Raw genomic sequence first — 21,380 nt, forward strand, 5'->3', positions numbered from 1 at the left:
CTAGTATTTCCGACAGGCAAATTCGCGATCTGCACGCATCTAGAATACGCAGATTAGCACGTGTATTGATCTTCCATTGAGAGGTCGTGGCGTGTAGACAATGATAGTGGAATGTTTGAAGCATCATGGAAGGCTTGGTGTTTCAGGATCTGCCACCACTTCTTTTTCTTAAGGTGCTGGAATAACAGATCCAAAGAAAAATCCACCTGTTTAAGAATACGGCAGAATCTAATCTTCTCAAACTGTAGCAATGCTACCATATTGACTTTCCAATTTATGCAAAAGGTCAATGATATATTTCCCATTCAGACTTGGAAATAATACACAAGAAATGGAAAATATTGCGGTTCAAGTTTTGCTTACAGGTCAATGACAAATATTTTAAATCACATTTCCTTAGAAACAGTTTCAAGTACTAGGTCCTACAGGAACGAACATAATCATGTTCAAATTCTGCATTTTAAAACGCACAATTATTTGTACGCAACACTCATTTACCTATGGCTTCTTTCACCTGGGATAGGCTACAAACGGATGTACGAGAAGCAAATAAAGCTGTAACATTTTAAAATACATATAATATTAGTTCCTCTACAAAATGAATGTAAAGAAAACAACAACAAAACAACAAGAAATATCATTTACAGAAACGGCACACAATTCTCACAGCTTCAATTCCTTTATGAAGGAATTATGAATAGGTTTCAGAAAACAAAAGCCTAACTCTAGAAAAGTTTAATATAAAATGAATATTGTTCATATAATTAATATACCTATAAATCAAGCTACTATTTATGTCCAAATTTGTAGATAAAAAATTATATTGGTTATAATTTAAGTGGTTAATTAATATTAAATTAATAGTAACAATTAAATTATAAGTATTAAAATTGTAGCATCCTTTGGTTGCTAAGTTGAACCATACACATTATTTCTGTATATATACGCCCAGGGTGGTATTTGTAGGGGGGATGGGGGATTTTCCCCCTCTGGGTATTTTTGTCCCCTTCTACTTGATAAATTTTATCCATGGGGGATATGTTATATGGCATAAAATCATTATCTCATGCTGTCCCTAGACAGTCAGTAGAATTTCACCACACTGGAAATTTCTTAAATACCACACTGTATACGCCCATGCGTGGATGTGAGAAATTTTCGTACGGAAATATACAAAACATTCATGAACATGTCACAAAGCAAGTAGAAAACTGGAAATTACACAAGACACATAAACAACAGACGAATTTAACAAGTCAGTTCGGCTGAAAATTCTACGAGGGATGTGCTCAGCGATTTCCTAAGTCTCAGTAATCTCTTCTACCTTCATCTTATACGTTAATGTACACAAACTTTCTCAGAATTGCAACAAAATTCAAACAATTAGCGTGCAACTGCTTCTCCCAAATCATATAATTTTTACAAGGAGCCTTGTTGTTAGAACGTACAATTTGGCATTACGTTTGTCCGTAGAAACCGACACCAGAGTAATGTAAGTACGTTGTCACGTTTTGTCTAGTATCATTGCCGTTGTGTTCCCAAAATTCTGTCTGTAGAAGAGATAGAATTGTTTATTGGAGTGAGAGCAAAATACGATTCCTCCTCTAAATCATGCTGAAAGCCAAAGCAAATTAAAAGCTGATGTCCCGATAGCGCCATTATTACTTGTAGGCTATCTACATGTGTACGATGTTTGCATCAAGATGATTGTAGACTTAAGCGGAAATTCGGACATTTCGTACACTAAATTATCTAAATGAAAGCCCTGTTAAGGACGAGTGTCAATATTTGCTTTGTAATAAGGTTTCATTGACTCAGCTCATCTACATCTCCAAACGAATCACTTCTATTAAATTGTTTTGTTAAGGTCTGTGATGTGGTGAGATAATGTTCTTTGTTGTAGTCGTGCGCAAGTGAGCTGCGCAAAACCATAAAATTCGTCTATCTGAGCAGCTATTGATACTAGGAATGCGCACCAAGTCCTATTAGCTCATCCACGAGCAGTGACATAGACTCGCTTTCTTCACAAACGCTCGAAAGTGGTATTTCTGAGTAACTATTATTGTAATTCAGGACCACTATTATTATTATTTTTATCCACAAATCACAAAAAGACTCATTCCATAGATTACACATTAGATGGATACGTCACGTGATTCAACTGTGATGTTGTCGCATTCCGAAAATAGCAATGAGACTTTCTGTGTTGTATAAGAGCAGCAATATTCTGACAGACAAACTGACTCAAAAGAATGACCACATTTCATAGATTGATTGATTGAATTAGGTTATTTGACGTCGCTTTTCTACCACTTTTGGCTAAACGCGACGATTGATTGATTGAATGAAAAGTTTTGGGTGCGCCGGCACTTAAGGCCATTTTGCACCCTTCTATGTATACGGGGAAATATCCCCTTATTTAAAATTCTGACTGAAAAATTAAAATAAGAGGTGTAAATAGCCGCTTGGGAAAAATTAAAAGTGCAAGGTTATAAAAACACCTGCACAAAACAAACACAATACATTAAAAAATCATAATCTTTTAGAAGTTTCCTCAAAGACGGTGGAAGAGATCAGCTCTTCTCAAAAAGCTAAAAACATTTGATAAAACACTGTTGTCATCGCCCAACAGGGATGACAAACAGCTGGGAAGATTAAAAGTCTGTCTGAGGATAGCAAAGTCAATAAGAATATTCCGAACACTTAAAATAACATTTTAAGTATTCTAAACTCGACAATGAGGAGGAGTGACGACATAATGAAATTTATGAAGCGATACTCACAACGAACATCCATGCCCAGTCCGGGATTCGAACCCGGGACCCCTAGCGTCAAAGAGGGCTGTGCTAACCACTCCATCGCGGAAGTCGGCGCACATTTCAAATAATACAGCAGCCACTAGCGTTAATGGAAATGAAAAAATGGGCACTGAGTTTCTGTTTTATGTTTAATTTTAGTCCTATTTATTGTGAAATAAGATATGCGTAGAAGAGAGTAATGTTGGAGTGTAAGGGATGACCTCCCTTCCACATAATACTGCATTTTGTAGACTACCGAGGCACTCACGGCCATAATCCTCTGTGTTGGCGTGTGTTGTGTGCTATCCATGTATTCGAGATTTGTCCCTTTATCCATCTTATTTTACTACTATTCATCCTTATCTTCCAAATTAGCCAAAAATGCCAGAAAAGTAAAATAAAACAAATCAATCAATCAAGAAGGGTATATTGAAGAAGCAAAACGGAACTCAATACTGCTAGGAAAGTAATTTCGAGCAGACAGATTTGCCAAGTTTATCGTTTATCATTGTCCTTACTCATAGTAACATAGCGCCTTGCTCCGTATACAACCCGCCAGCTAGTCACGCGATCCTGGCTGCCTACCTGCAAGGATATGCGCTTCAAATTCCAAGGTCGGTTTCTAATACCTTAACCGGAACGAACTTTCGTCCCTGACTGTACAAGATTTCTTTGTTCCTCAACACAGAAATCTCAATGTTAGCACGGTTCACCCAGCCAACCAGATATGAAAGTTTATGATTTTTTTCTTTGGAAAGGGGGGGGGGAATGTCCACGGAATATTTATTTCCCCTTCAACATTTAGCATCGTCCGCCCAGCTGAAACTTGACTTGCGTGGCATTCCGAGCGCCCCCCAACTAAAAATTCATGCAGTATTTGCCCTCTGGACGCTCGTGTTCCGAATATACAATCGCAAGGAAGGGGGCCACTCCCATCCCAAGCAGAACCCTGGGACTCCTGGAGCGCCTACCCGATAAGTGGAGAAGTTAAAAAGAGAGAGAGAGAGAGAGAAGCGCGCTCTCGGCACAGCTCCAGATGAAATCTGCAGTCGCCATGGCAACGGAATCGATATTGAACGGGACGGGAGCTACTGGCAGTCTCCGGGTGGAAGGTCTGCATCAAAGATCTTAAACAATTATGGAGCGGCATCATCAGAGAGGGAATTTTGCAGCTGAACCACTAGCAAAACTCCCCCTCCCTAACTCCCTCGCTTTCCGTAGGACAGCGAATGGTAAATTAAGGCGTAGAATTTTCAAGCAGCAGTGACGCCTAAACCAAAAATTGCAGAGGATAAGCGTTCAAAGAATAACTAAATTACAGCAGAAAATAATGGTTTGAAATAATTCGTTACTCATTGAGAAGTAAACGTGTTTGTTGTGCAGTTACTTCTAAGAGCCGCTGCATGTTCATTTATGTCTATTACATGCTGGAGATATGCCAATCATAAATTCGACCCTTACAAAAAAACTGAAGTAACAGTCAACGCTATATTATCATCACATACGTCGGTTTTGTAACAAGAACAGTGATAACGTTAATTTTCATTAAGCCTTAACTTTCCGTGCGTTTTCAATAACATAACTTCTGCAGACCAAACTCGAATCTAAACAACCAAACCTTCAATATAAAGAAAAACAACTAAGGCAAACATGTGAAGCCCACTGTACAGTCAGTATCATTTATAGCTCAGGACGAACATCTGATTCGACCATGATGTGCTTTTAAATCACTTCATAGTCGAATCAGAAAGAAAGGCTGCAATTTCACAGAACATAACAACCACTTATGTTCATGGAGATAGAAAAATGGGAATTATGTTTGTTTTCTATTTTATGTTTAAAATTATAATCCTGTATTGTGAAACAGGGTATCATGAAATACTGAAAAATCAAAACAGAACTCAATCGCTTGGTATTTCTAGAAAAGTAATTTCGAGCACTTGTAAATCACACAAGTTGTGAGGTATCCTTTTATATAATTCTACATTATTCTAATGATGAGTTTTCTTGCCTTTTTTTCAATCAAAGATGATATATTTTGTGCTGCAAGTATTAAAAACTTACTTTACATTTTACGTGCATCAACTTACGGTCCTCAGTTATCTAGTTCCTTTTTCATTGGTTAATTTAGGTGGATTTTCTATCGCTTGAGTTCTGTAATAGGAAACAGCTACTTTAAAATACAATGGTATATACTTATCTCTCTCTCTCTCTCTCTCTATATATATATATATATATACACACACACACATACATACATACACTATATATAAGTAAAAGAGGAAAGAGGAAACACTCACCAGACACAGGTAAAATGCAAATTGTCGTGGCCGGTAGCCGCATCTTCAGGTATAGAAACAAACTTAAGAGAACGAAGTGATAGTGTAAGTTGCAGGGTTGCCAGATTCAATAGTTTGAATTTTTTACGTTGTAAAATTCTATAGTTATTTTCAAGATGCCGATTCTATAAAAACAATTTGAATTCCAAGCCTCGTTCTGATTGATTGAAATCAAAATCGTGGATGCGTCAGCACTTATACCCTGTTCCGGGAATCTGTGGAGCAAGGCCGCGCATAACGGTAGAAAAGGGGAGAAGGCGAGTGGGCAGAGCGAAGCAGTACGCGCTGCTGCTAACAATTGGTAGGAGTGACTACTTGCGCAGAGACTTGTTTCAGTTCACTTGCTCGAGAGAGTCCTTGGAATTTTCAACCGTCACATACGAGGGATCAAGCCCCTTACCATAACTAAAATCAAAACCTGTCTCTGAGGACTCAAATCTGCTTACTCAGCGTAAAAGCTGAGGCTGTAAAGGAGTTTTCGGCACATGCAACAAAAACAGAAAAACACACAACGCTACAGAGGATTATACTGCCCCTAGGTCCAGATGCTTTGTTGGCCTACAAGACTGCAGTTACCAGGGTACTACGTGGAAGTCGGGTTTACTTTTGTGTGTTACTCCCCAAAGGATCAGTCCTTATGAACCCATGTCTCGTTATGACCCCATTTGAAATTTAAATGAAAAGCAAATTAAATGTAAAAATGTGCGGTGTTTAAGGATATATGTGTAGGTACCGCACTAATTTCAGGTCACTTCATTTTCATTAAGCATATAAAACGAATAAGTCTTGTGCAATTTATTCGCAATTGCTATTTATTTAACGCACAGTGACTAACGTTATTGTATAACAAGACTTTTTAATAAAATATATATGCAGTTGTGCTTATACGTTTTGTATCATTTCTGTTTTTTCACTCGCAACACCAACCCTCTTGGTATTTCTGAAGATTTTTCAAACTCAAAAATTCACACTGTATCTCTGACGTCATTTCTGAAGGAAATTAATGTGAGCGACTTCAACGGTGGGATGTTGAAGTAATATTGAAGAAATTGTATGAAGTGTGGACTTTTTGGCCTCAAATAATGTTTTCGTATTGCATCTTGTATTAGTATTCAAATCAGGTATCGTGAACGCTTAGCGTAGATTACGCAAGACTGAATAACTGAAAACAAGAATAGTTAAATCCCCACTTTCTATTAGATTTTATTGTCCATTATTCGACAGTTGTTTCAACAGTTTTTCACACTGCACATGCGCGATGTGCAATCGCTCCGATTGTAGCGCCATCTATGAGCCAGACTTCAGTTTACAGAATTGTGCCTGCATGTGTTCGCTAACTTGCACCTGTTCCGAAAAACGCAGCCTTGGAGTGGATGAAAAAATAAGCCAAAGCAGATTTCAGATATTAAAATTCAATGAGTACAGTAAGAAGCATTCTGTAAAACTGTGGATTGTAACTGCTTCATCATCCACTAGCCCTGAAATGAGCCCACCAGACTTTGACTTAGTTGTTAGGTGATCCGAGTGATCAGATACATGAATAATGAAAGTGACCTGGCGACAATACTTGATCAGACTTTAGGCAGTTATGATAGAAACAATGCGATTACTTTCAAGGCCTGTGATTACTTGCTAAATAAATCAAGCTTTTTCAAGGAAAGCTGAAGTGTGCATTTTTTCAAATAAAGAAAACCGTAAACCTCCATCATTTTCGGTCTTTGATTTATAGTGATTGGAAAATAGCATTATTTCCCCTTGCGTAATTTTTTTTACGAAATATAGTCTTTGTGAGGTTGTGACACTGTAACAAATCAACAGAAAATGAAAATATTTTATTTTTGGACATTTGTGATGTAGTTCTTTAACATATATTTTTAAATGCAAACTTAATGATGGTGAGCGGACATTACCTATATGATCTGAAATGAAATGACCCGGTACTACTTTCTGTTAATGATACTGCTGTGTACACATTTTCTTAAGCTTCAACCTTTGCACTATATAGTTACTTGATGGACTATAATAAGATTTTAATCTTTGTGCAATATCCTGATAGGATATATCATGAGGCAATGTAGGTGCAAATATAATACATGTAGAACTTCATATGTCTTATTTCCAATGACAGATATTAACGTAGGAACTTTTCTTGTCCTCTGGAATAGCTTGTGTTTGACAATAATTATCAAAGCGCTCCAAATACGCTACTATCGATCCATCTTGGGGATCATATTTATCAAAACCAGCTACTAAAGTCAGAAGTAAAACTAAATTCTAACTAAATTCTCGTCGCTATGTATAAATCTCTGACGTGTATGTACGCAGAGGTTAATTGATTCACAGACTTAGGTACTTCATAATATAAAGATTCACACGAGGATACAAAATAATAATGCCCGATTCTGTGGCCGAGTGTGTTAGCACATCGCGCTGCGACGCCAAGGGTCCCGGGTTCGAATCCCGGTCGGGCTTGGTTGTTTGTGAATGTCCATTCATCAACTTCATCATTTCATCACTCATCCCCATCTTCGCAAATTAGCCAAGAGGCACAAAACGCGAAGTAAAATAAACTAAATCAATCAATCAAAATAATAATGATTTCATACTCAACTTACAACACCATTTCTAAGATCGCTGAACCCATATTACGCAACTTTACAAACAACTGAATGTAGATTCAGATATTATGCACACTTAACAGATACTTAAACATTATATTTTCGGCTAATTGAACAGTTAGAAGACAACTGGATTGTAGAAATTTCAATAAAACTATAACATCGCAAAATTTCTCTTGACTGTACATAGGCTACAAAACATGTATTGGGAATACAAAAGAATATAAATAAATAAAGCGAAAGAATATCGATAGAAGGTTTATTATTCCTATTAGAATACCACTCTCTTCAGGAACTACACCTATTGCAACCATAGTCGATATTGTGACAAGCGATTGTCATATTAATTAGAACTGAGCCTATACCACTTTGAACTGATACCCATACTGATAGCTATAGTGATACCCACACTGGTACCTATACCGGTACCCATACCGGTACCAATACCGATACCGATTCCAACCGATACCGATGCTTGAAAATTGGGACAATTAAAAGTTGTTCAAAACATTCATTAATATTAGTGGGCGAGTATTTCAATACAATGATCTGCATAAAATCACCAGAGTTTTGCTTTAAAATATTAAAAATAAACATCACAATATAAAAATACCTGTACTGTAATTACAGAATACCGTTGTTTACATAATACTGACACAAAGTCTAACTTCCAGGATAATTTGCCTTCGCGAAAGCGTCACGCGGCATTTTTGCGGACCCCGCGAACTATCAAAATGCCTGAAAAATATCAATAAAATGAAGGAAAGTTGGTATCATTATGAAGAGTAACTGGGAGTTTCAATGGCAATGCGCAGTGACAGGTTGCGCATGCGCAAGAGCTATAGAGTCGTTCAAACTGCCGAGACGGCGTTAGGCACCATGTGGACGCCACAACAGAAGATGATTTGTGACTTCGAACTTGCAGAATTGAAATCTGTACATGGGAAAGGTACAGGAATACGGTGTGCCTCAACTTCCAGAAGGAACCATCTTCCATCAAGATGGAGGCCCATGCTATTTTAGCAAAGAAGTCCCATGTTTCTTCGACGAGCACTTCAATGCAATGGACTGAGAGAGGATCTCGGTTCATGACGTGGCCACCACGGTCACCGGACCTTCTGTGCTTGACTTTTTCTTGTAGTGTTTTAAGGAAAAGGTGTATGTTACAAATATTCGAGATCTGCCAGCCTTACACGAAAGTATTCCTGCTACAATCAATGTGACGGTACAAATGTTAGAGAACGTATGTACTGAGATGAAATACCGTTCAGACATTTGCCGTGCCATCAATGGTGCACATGTTGAAGTGTACTACGCATGTAACAAAACTTTCTGAGTTTATGTATACATTTAAGAAGATTTGCAAATACCTTATTGTAAGTACAGGATATATAATAACTTATTTTATTATAGTCCTAAGCGGAACACCCGGTATTTATTCCGCAAATTTCAAAGAAACTCCTTCTGGAATGTTCAGACAACGCGTCATACACGATGGGATGTCAGTTCTCAATTCATATTCTTGATTCAAAGGGGCCTAAATTCGCTGTCGTGAGTTGTTGAGAATCTGTGAAGCATCGGAAACGGTTATCATCGTCCCATCGTGAAAGAAGGTGACATGCATCGAAATTCTCTTCAGCTCCAAAGACGTGGAGGAGCTGTCAAGCTACATTTCCCAACAATGCAGTTACGTAAGCGTTGCTTCAACAAGATGCTGTTATTTTTACCGACCTATGGGGAAGGAGGGGAAAGAGGAAGCACGTTTTCCCAAACTCTACATAGCGATGCATCTTCCTGCTTTGTTATTGGCTACACAGTTGTGACGCCATAACTAGGATGACGCTGAATGAAATTATTCTCCATCCACTGTAAGAACGAAGATTATATTACACCTAAACCTGTAAATTTAGCCCCAATTAGTGTTTGTTGTAAAATGAATGTTCTTCTTCTTCCTTTGGCGTTACGGTCCTTGCAGTATAGCCTTAGCCTTTTCAACAATGCCGGTCCATGTCTGTCTGTCTTGTGCTTTTTGTCTTCATCTTCTTATACCCAGTATTTTGATATCTTTCCCCCACAAAAAATTAACAAAAATATCTTGTTCAGAAGTCAATAGAGTAATGCTGGAAGTAATTTCGGAAAAGGTCCCTAACATAAGTAATTAAATTATTAGTTTTCTGTGAACTATTGTCTTCCCAAAATAATTTTCGCCAAAATATACTTGGACCTAAAAGGGATGAGGAGACAGGTGAGTGGAGAAGGTTACATAATTTAGAACTACATAATTTGTATTCATGTCCAGATATTATTAGAATAATTAAATCAAGAAGACAGGTGGAAAGGCCATGTGGTAGGAATGGGAGAGGAAAGAGGAGTTTACAGGATTCTTGTTGGGAAACCTGATGGTAAGAGACCTGTAGGAAGGCCAAGACGAAGATGGAGGGACAACGTTGAGATGGACCTAAGGGAAATCGGTAGGGATGGAAAAGAGTATATAGATCTTGCTCAAGATAGGGACAGATGGAAGGCCTGTGTTGCTGCAGCCATGAACCTTCGGGTTTAAGAAGGCTAGAGAGTTGGTTAGTTAGTCAAAAAATGGCACAAAGAAGGGGATGTGGTATCGTTGTTGAGGAGGGAGTGTGTCATAGGCCGGGGTAGGGGGGCACCTCTGATTTTGTGCTTTACATTGTTCATGTCCACAACATTTGTTATTGTTGTTGTATTTGTGTGTTGAATGGTACAAATAGCCACAATATGCTGACACACCTACATTGATTTTAATCACAAATTAAGTGAAATCAGACACAACATACAGAACAAAGCTGCACGTTCTTTCTGTGAAGTCAACGAATGATATCACCTAAAGTATCACATTTCCGGAATTAAAATATCTGGAAACTGTTATAGATACGAAAACTACACTACAAGTGTATAAGTCAGTAGTGGAACAAATTCTACTATACGGAAGTGAAAGCGGCCAGTAAGAGGAAGAAAGTAAGAAATTACTACAGTTGAGATGAAACGCTTCCGTAGAATAGTTGGTAAAACGAGAAGAGAGAGAATATGCAATGAAAGAATCGGAGAAGAATTAAATCAGAAGCCAATAGAAGAAAAACTGACACAAAGACAATTGACATGGTTCGGACATGTAGTAAGAATGGACGAAGGTAGAAAAGGAAAATAATTAATGGAAGCTAGAACAGAGGGAAGGAGAACAAGAGGTAGACCGCGGAAGACATTCGAAAAAGGAAAAGAAAAAATAAGACAAAAACAAAGGAATAAGAGAATTGAAGAGGATGGCAAAGGAACGGGAGAGATGGAAGGAGTGGATCGAGGCAACCCCGACGCTACAAGGCAAACGGTGAAAAGAAAAGAAGAAATAAACTGTTCAACTCGAGGTTTGAAACTACACTGCGATATTTAGGCTATATTTTGCGACTAATTAACTATATTACTATTGAGTAACATTTATGTGACATTTGGTGAATAAGTTGTAATTTTGCGGAAAATAAACAACATTCAGGTGCTATTTTGCGGCGACTAACAACAATTAGGCGCCTTAGTTGACAGGACAGTCGCCAAGTACGATACAATAGCAGAAAAGTCATTCATAAGAGTAGTGTATTCGACAAATCTACTTATCCCTCCCCCCTGTGCATTCCCTTGCGACTAGCAACTTGCGAATACCAGTTCAATTACAACGCTTTCTAAAATTACGGCTTAGAATCGCATGAGCTATCTGTACCTCACGAAATAAAGGTGCACGATGTTCTACAAAGGTCATCCCGAAATTAATGCATCCACTTTAATAACTCTTCATATTGTTATCGGATTGCAATGAAACTTCACACACATATAATACGATATGTTACTATTGCACACACTTTTTCATTTGCAGGTGGTCTCCCCAATGGCGCAGTGGTAGCGTCGTTGCATTGTAATCAAGGGGTCCCGGTTTCGATACCCGGTGGAGGCTCATAGTGGTTCGGAACCCACTTTAAACTGTATGTCCAGTCCCGATTAGCCTTGCTGTCCATAAAGTGGACTTAAAACACCATCAAGCAATCAAACAATCACTTGCAGGTAACTAAATACACAACATGAATAGCAGAAAAAAACAAAGAGCAGTAATTCAATTCTTTCAAATAGAGGGTTGTCACAGGTCATTACCAAAATGAGGTGGTCAGTACTGCCCCAACCCCCTTACAGTCCTGATTTAGCCTCACTGGACTTCCATTTGTTTGCCCCTCTCAAAAATAACCTTCGCGTGGACAGCATTTCCAGGATGTGGAAGATATTAAATTCGCTTTGAATGCATGGGACAAAAAACCACCTCAGACTTTTTTTCCAGAGCGGATTTCGGCATTGGGTTGAACGGTGACAGGAATGTATCGAAAACACCGGACAGTATTTTGAATACCCTTAATAGGTACCCAACATGTGTATTTATTTTCACACAAACTTTTGAACTTTCATTGCAATCCGATAACAATATGAGGATTTATTAAGGTGGAGGCACTAATTTTGAGATGAACTAGTAGTTAGAGAAGTCGTTAGCACATCGCGCTACGACACCAGGCGTCCCTCCTGGCCTATTCGTGGGTGATCTTCCTGAGCATCCATTCATCAAGTTCATCATCAAATGTGGCAGAAAAGCGAAGTAAATAAAGCCAATCAATCAAACATAGTACATCCTGGACTGCATTTTGCTGTCTATGGAGGCTCTGGCAGTGGGTGGGGTGTGTGTTGTGTCGTCCATATGAGTTTGTGATTGTTACTTTATTCATCTCATCTAATCATCATTCATCTTCATCTTCACAACTAGCTAAAAATGGTAGAAAAGCAAATCAATCAATCAATTTGAATTGCATGCAAAGCTTCAAATGGCAGGAGTCTATATTCCAGGCTAGCTAGGCTATCTGCGAAGCCTGAAGCCTAGAAAGTAAAATACTGAAGAATAATCTGAATTCTTAGGAGTTGGCAACCTGAATTCTTAGGAGTTGGCAACCTGAATTCTTAGGAGTTGGCAACCTGAATTCTTAGGAGTTGGCAACCTGAACTTTTAGGAGTTGGCAACCTGGATTCTTAGGAGTTGGCAACCTGGATTCTTAGGAGTTGGCAACCTGAATTCTTAGGAGTTGGCAACCCGAATTCTTAGGAGTTGGCAGCCTGAATTCTTAGGAGTTGGCAACCCGAATTCTCATAAATTGGCAACCCGAATTTTTATAAGTTGGCAACCCGACTACCGTTGGGATGGCAACGTGGCTTCCTTGAAGACGTTAAGAATGAGTCTAGTCTTCTCCCTTCATAGTGAGAAAGCCCAGTTCTTAGATTCAGCATACGCCACTGTCAAATGGGTATATTGTATTCTAGAATAGGCCTTACAAAAGATTGCAAACATTAATGATACACATTACATTGCATGAAATGAAACAATAGATATGCACGATGTCTTAATTATAAGATTTCTAAGTGTGAAGCCTGGAAAGCACACAAACACCAAAAAATGGCTCGCCCCAGAGTCAGACATCCACCATGGAGCCACAACTCAGCTCCAACGTGCACACACAAGACCTGCAGAACGAATCGTGCACATTTGACATTTGATCCAGGGTAACTGAAGATTGCGATCGTTACTCGCACCTCGCGTAGAGTAAGCCTCGGTCGCTCTGCAGGCGCTCCCCCCCCCTTTCACCCCCAACGAACCTAGTTGGGAAGTTCATGGACGAGGAAATTTCGGAGCTCTCGTTTGAAGATGCGAACGGTTGCCTAGCAACCTCCGTAGCCCAGCGAGGGGATTATTGATTGGAGCACTCTCTGCAGAGAGCGTCTTTCTCCCCAGCATCATTTGTCTGCTTCACTCCCCGCCAACCCACGAGCGTAATTGTTGCAGAAACCAGAATAAAGGAAACAATTGTATCAGCTATATATTTCTTACATAGAAGATCTAAATTCAGTAAATGTTTCCGTTCAAAATTTAACTCCTACTTCCTTCTCTCGATTCAACTTATTTTAAAAAAATCAGTGAACAATTTGCGGAACTGCGCGTAGCACGATAGATGTCGCGGCCTTCGTGGCTGAGTGGTTAGCTTAGCACGCTACGCCGCTAGAGGTCACTGGTTCGATTGACTGGCTGATTAATTTAATTTATTTAGCTTCTATTAGGGATGGACATTATCGGAAATTAGTATCGTGATATATCGTCAAAGACACGATATTTTTTCCGTATCGTGATATCGGCGATATATCGTGTCCACGATATATATCGCCAAATATCGTTACGATATATCGCCAAATATCGTTACGATATATCGTCAAATATCGTGACCATATATCGCGACACGATATATATCGCCAAATATCGTTAAGATATATTGCCAAATATCGTCACCATATATCGCCGACACTATATATATCGCCAAATATAGTGACGATATATCGCAGACAGTATATATATCGCCAAAACATCCTGACGTTATATCGCTGACACGATATATATCGCCAAAACATCGTGACGATATAACGCCGACACGATATATATCGTCAAATATCGTGACGATATATCGCAGACACGATATATATCGCCAAAAACATCCTGACGATATACGCCGACACGATATACATCGCTAAAACATCGTGACGATATATCGCAGACACGATATACATCGCCAAAACATCGTGACGATATATCGCAGACACGATATACATCGCCAAAACATCCTGACGATGTATAGCCGACACGATATATGTCGCCAAATATCGTGACGATATATCGCCAAAACATCATGACTGTTTATCGCCGACACGATATATATCGCCAAATATCGTGACGGTATATCACAGTTTGTGCTACTGCATGGCATACATGAATGTGAACATTTTCTGTTAAATGAAAATTTTTAGAATGGAAAATCAGCTGCCGTCGGTCAACTTTAGTAAGCAGTGAGGCAATAAGAAACCTAATTGGTTAAGCAACTAACAGTGTGTGTGGTTTGCCTCATGCTCCTTCACTTCTTCAGTTATTTTAAGTTGCTTTCTTTCCACTTTTGTAAATCGCGACGATGAGGATGAGTTTTGACGTGATTAAACTGACGAAGAGACTCTCGGAAAGAACAGCCATTCCTCGACTTAGACTCGTACCCGAAGGTTTTGGCGGCGCGATCTAAAGTCCACCACTGAACGCGCTAGTCCACCTACACTCGTCAATGACATTTAATATTTGAACATTGGCGAGAGTCATACCTACCCTCACTTTGGCATAGAATTCCCTATAAAAAGACGTGAAATGCAGAAAAAAATGGCTAAATATAATATTAAGTAATAATTAAACAAAACATAAAATCCCCCAACCCCTTACGAAAATCTTGGATACGGCTGTTGAGATATATTTATGTACTGAAGTACATTGTTTATGAAACTACTTGTATCCAGCAGCGTATCTATGATTTTATTTCAGTGGCCTCCTGATGGAGTAGTGATAACGTTGTCGACTTGCAATCAAGGAGCCCCGAGTTCGATAGCCAGTGGAGGGGCACAGTGGTTCGGATCCCACTTTAAACTGTAGGTCCAGTCCCGATTAGCCTTACTGTGCATAAAGTGGACTTGAAACACCAAATCAATCAGTCAATCAATTAATACTCATCGTCACGATTAATGGCAGTAAGTAAGAGATAGTTAGGCATTTTTATATCAATTGGCGATAATTATGTACAGTCCCAGGCAATAAAAATGGACACGTAGATCATAAAATACTTCCTTCCCAGTAATGCGTTATGTGTGTTGCCTAACTCTGAGGCGATAGTAGAACTTTCTATTGAGATGTTGCTACTGAAGTTGGCTCATCGCCGTAAAATTGGGCAACACGCATAATGCATTGCAAGGAAGCTAGTATTTTAAGAACTAGGTGTTCCTTTTTATTGCCAGTAACTGTCGTGTCGAACACATTTCTGGGAGGGGCTCAAGCCCGACAGCCCTTTCCTTGAATGTCGCACTGCTTGTAGTTATAGATCCAGATTGTCATATTTTCACAAAGGTTTGGTATGATTTTACTGCCTTTTCTCCATTTCTGTAATACTGCAAATTGATGAACAATGAACAATAAAATTATCACATGAGTGAATGGAGAGCACCAGATCTAAAATACGAATGCCACCAACAACACTGTAAAATTTTCACTAAAGAAATGAACAATCTAAGATATCCAACTAAAAAAAAATAACCATGACCGTTCTTAAAGCAAAAATAACAATGACAGTTTTTAACGTACAGGAATGATCATAAATAGCTGCCGGTTTTAAAATAGTAGATAGAAAACCAACACATTTCACTAGAGCATATTATGTAAATGGAATATACTCTACACTTCTTCGAGATTAATTCAAGAAACGGAAACAATCAATCTGTTCATTTGTTGGAGATTTAATACACACAACACAAACACACACAAACTGACACTAACCAAAAATAATATTTTTCAAGTGGCCATCTTGTGATGCTACACAGTATTGGAGACTTATCGAGCGAACAGTTGAGAGTATTGGGAAGAAGGTGGAGACTTTGTCCACTTTATGCACACTTAAGCTAATCGGAACTGAACCTACAGTTTAAAGCGGTACCTGAACCACTTCACCGCTTCTCGAATCTGGGACCCCTTGATTACAAGCGACAACGTTACCACTACGCAATCTTGGAGGCCCTAGTATTGGAAAGGATGTATTGAAACGTGTGATGTTAAACTTCATAAAGAAACTATCTTTTACTATGGTCAAGCACTACGGTTACTATTAGCTTCTGTGTATGTTTGTGTTCTTGGAATTAATTACCAACAAGTACACAGATTAATTACTTCTATTTCTTGTAATAATCTCCAAGAATTGTAGAGCTAATTGCATTTACATAATATGTTCCTCTTATTTCTGTTATTTTTAAACCGTCAACTAATTATGCTCATTCCTGTATAAGCAGTCATTACATATTTACCCGAATTAACGTAATTGTAATGGTTCAGTTTTCAAAAATGTATTTATGATGCACGAAACTAATTTATAATCATGATAAATAGTGAAGTTGGCCTCGTTGCTGTAAATAAACAGGCGGATTATTAAATTTTTGAAGGTTGGAAATTCTTTGTTAAATTTTAAAGGTTCGTTAAACAGAATTGTATCTATCGGTGTCTCCCTGTAAAAAGTGGCTCCTGGGTTCGGTTTCCGGTAAAGAAACCTTGTTACGTTTCGGATCTTAGTTTAAATTATAGGTGTAGTCTCTATTTGAGCATAACTTGGAATTAAAATCACTTTTTGCCACCGTTCGTAAGAATATCATTATTGTAATTCTTGATTTGGACGTGTCGCCAGTTTTCGTGAACTGGTGCTCAGAAATATGAAACTTAGCTGGCAGCGCTTGTTTTTTCTGTATATGCTGTCTTTTTCTGAACATTTCTGGACCTCTTCCGATGGCGTAGTGACAACGCCATTGCCTTTTAATCAAAGGGTCCCGGGTTCTATACCCGCTGGAGGCACATAGTGGTTCGGATCCCACTTTAAACTGTAGGTACAGTTTCGATTAGCCTTCCTGTGCATAAAGTGGATTCAAATTCAATGCAATGAACACTTGTAATTTTGACATTTCACGACTTGTCTTAACGCTGGTGATTTTTCCAACCTATTGATTTAGCCGTATGGGCAGACATTTTGCGAGTTCGGATGCACATTTTAATTTTATGAGATTTCTCTACCAGCTATGGGTTTTGGATTAAAATTTTAATAGGATCCGACTGACGGTAGCTAGAGGCTTGGCGTACACACAAAAACGGGTCCCCGCTCTCGCGAACAAACACGACAATGATCCAATGATCAGAGACTTCGTCGCTTGACAACCAATCACGTCTCGAGATACGAGTCGAAGCTAACTCGATGCGGTTCGAGGTGTGCATCTTCGAGTTCTCCGCAGGCGCATGCGCAGCGAGGCGCGTGTGGGTGAGGATCGATGGGGGACGGCGTAGATTGGACCGTGGTGCGCATGCGCCGATGCGCTCGCTGCATCGATTTCGCCGGGCCGAGGCCGGGCGTCAGTGAGCAGTCGGCCGCCGGTGGACAAGCAGCTGAGGTCAGTAGCTACTCAGTGTTGTGTCTTGTGCTCTGTGTCAAACAGCGGACTGGATCCACTTCCCATCTTTTTCACCCCATCGCTGGAAAGTTTCCGCGATTTTTTTTAAAAAGCATTTCCTGTTTTGTTCAAGTGACCATGTGTTCATGTGCCGCGAATCGGATACTTTACACACACATTACAGCACCCACCCTTCTCCACTACACCCCGCCTACCACGAAGCCTCCCCCTCGTTTGGTACTTTGACCTACGTTACACAATAATTACACCATTTCAGCACACAGTACCTGCAGACATTTACCTAAAATGTCCAACAACTCGCTTCAGTTGTAGCAAGAGTGGGTGTTGGAAGAAATTGAAGGAAGCATACTTGCTTTCAGTCGGATCCAGTTTCCATACAGTTCCACCCTTACAGTGCATCTGTTAAAACTTAGAACATTAACCAGTACACATTCTACCACCAGCTGCTACACTGGTTCAATGCGACTGACGTTTTCTGTTCTCAGTCATGGACCATACGAGACTGCAGTTCCGTGACCTCGTCAGGGTACGCCACTGATTACACCACGCCTATAACGCTACACTACCATTAAATACCACATGGCTCAATGAGTAGCACTCGCATTTCTTTTAATCTTTGAGTATCTTCAGCACACAACGTCCATATTTAATCAGAGTGCCAACTGAGAACTTATACCCCCTAATCCAGTGCACACTTGTACTCAAAACATCAAGCAGAGCGGCACGTTTAAAGTGTACATGAACATATCGAGTCTTCTTTCCCCTTTTTTACCCAGCATGCATCATAATACGCACAATGCGATAAAACTTTGGCCTGGCACCTTCTTATTGATTTGTGTTGTCCCTCGTGGAAGGATTTGCAGTGTTGCCAACTACACCGTGCATGCAACCCCTCTCCTCCCTCTTTCAGTGTTGCTGTCTATGTTACTCTTAATCCCAGGAGAGAGAGAAATATTGTTCTCCTGTTCTCTGCACGTGAACTGAAGACAAGTTCCTCCTGAAGACAACGTCACCTCAACTCTGAGTCTACTGAAAACATCAGCATCGCGTATCGCTCACATTCTGAACGTTCGAATCCGGGACAAAACAAGACTAATATTTAACAAGCTCGCCTGTGCCTGCACAGCACCTCCGCTGGCCTGTTCCTGGGAAATGATTACGTAAAAATCCATCTGAGGGCGATTCAGATCAATCATTCGTCAGTTCTTGAGGTGTGGCGCCATCCAGACAGCAGCTGAGTCACGAATGGAGGTGTCTGGATCTTCAGGACTTTCGTGCAAGGGCTAAGCACTTAGCACCCTCCGATTGGAGTTCGTACAGCAGCGGCGTTTGGAGCCATCATACAAGAACAGGCAAGTTTCATTTGATCTTTTCCTATGCATATACCTTTGCAAGAGTTAGTGTAGACTGAATTTGGCCTTTATGTCCGCTTTTAAATTGGTCTGTGAGCACTTTCCCTCCTTCCTCTCTCTCTCTCTCTCTCTCTCTCTCTCTCTCTCTCTCTCTCTCTCTCTCTCTCTCTCTCTCTCTCTCTGATGCTTTCGTAGTTTTGTAGCAGCATATAGAACTCCTTTCTTGTGTAACGTTGTTTCTACGTCATCTTATTTGATTGAATTAAATTTTTTGGGTGCGTCGGCACTTAAGACCATTTTGCAGCCTTCAATGTATACGGGAAAATATCTCGTGTAAAATTCTTACTTAAAAAATTAAAACAAGGGGTGTAACCCCCCCCCTTTTGGGAAATATTAAAAGGGCAAGGTTGTAAAAGGACCTGCACAAGACAAACACAACACATTAAAAAGTAAGAACATACTAAAAGCTTCCTCACAGACAGTGAAAGAGACCAGTTCTTTTCAAAAAACTAAAAACATTTGATAAAACACTGTTTTCATAAGAAATTTAAAAGTTATAGCGACCAGGAAGAAATAATACATAGATCTTTTAAACTCTACCCGTAAAATAAGTTGAAAACACATTTCATAACATCAACATAACATTAATTTCTTTTTTTCCGTAGAAAAAGTGTCGTTCACCCTATCTATTCTTACGTGAAATCCGGGATCAATGATGCATTACATTTCACTAAACTTTCACGCAATTTCGCTAAACGGGGCGTTTAAATAACAAAAAGGCTCAATGTTAAAAGTGTAAACGTCAGAATGAGGTGAGATTCTAAAAATAAAAATAAAAACACCTGAACGAGATGAAGTCGGCCATTTTCTAGTAGCTTTTGGGCGCCATTGCGCATGCTAGCCTCTATGTAACATGGCGGAAAACAAAATACGAATGATATCAAGCTAATTGCTAATATCTTTCCCAGACAGTGCCACTCCCCATCACATCAACATTTGTTAGCAACTCAACTGATATGGGTGTAGCCAAGATAATCGTGTGGATCAATGTTACTTCAAGCATGTATTGTAGATATGCTGACACTTTGCATTGTTGAAGTACTATCCGTAATATTACAAAATCAACCGACACGTATGAGCACTGGTCAAACACTTGTATAAAGAAAAATAATAACAAACAGTTACACGGAACAAATATACCTTATGTATTAAATGCAATGTCCCATTAAGAAAACGATAGTGTTATAATCTGCATATGTGTATTTGTAAATGATGTTAAAAGATTTTAATCTGCACTTCGATGTGTGTGTATGAGGGGGGATGCACAAGGAAATGCAGATTAAAATCCTTTATCACCATTACAAATACACATATCAAAGTTATAAGACAAACATTTTCTTAATAGAGCTTACAATGCATGCAGTATTTTTTAAACCTAATGTTTCATTATTAGGTACTTTTTACACCATTGTTAATATCGATTTCTTTTCAGCCCTCCCCTCTGGTGGAAATAATTTTCACCTCTGTCAGTTTACTTCTGCATGAAACAAAATGTTGCACGCTTGTTTACTAGTAGCAGCTATTAATAATGTGTATTTGCATATAATAATATTGCTTATATAAATATTGTATTGCATCTTGTGATTTAGGTTTCATTCCTTTTGATTGGATGCTGGTCTGTAAAATTCGAATACATCGCTGTTCGTGAATTATCATCGGCAGAATTGTTGCATTTTAAAATGTTTCCGAATGAGCATTTCGCCCTTGCACTATGCAACCGGGATAACATCACTCTACTGTGGGTTGCATAACATCAAGGCTACCAACGACAAACGAGAAACTGAGATAATGAAACATTAAGACGTTAAGCTGAGTGACGGGGTACAACCATTTGGCTTATTATGTCTACTAGCAAAGCACTGTAGGGACGTCAGCTACGAGGTTATTTACACCAACTGCGGAAATTATTTTTCCCTCTACAAATTCAGTAGTATTTAAAAAACAAACTAGATTGCATTTTAATTTTGGAATCACTACTGACAAATCTTATGTAAATGAGACGTGTAATTGTGCACTTTCTTTAATGAAGAGTATACGTTCGGTGTTCCCTAATGTTACAGAGCAAAATTTACCCTGGGAAGCTATTGCGAG

Source organism: Lepisma saccharinum, chromosome 20 (assembly GCF_977018435.1).
Source record: "Lepisma saccharinum chromosome 20, izLepSacc3.1, whole genome shotgun sequence".
In the NCBI taxonomy this organism is placed as follows: Eukaryota; Metazoa; Arthropoda; class Insecta; order Zygentoma; family Lepismatidae; genus Lepisma; species Lepisma saccharinum.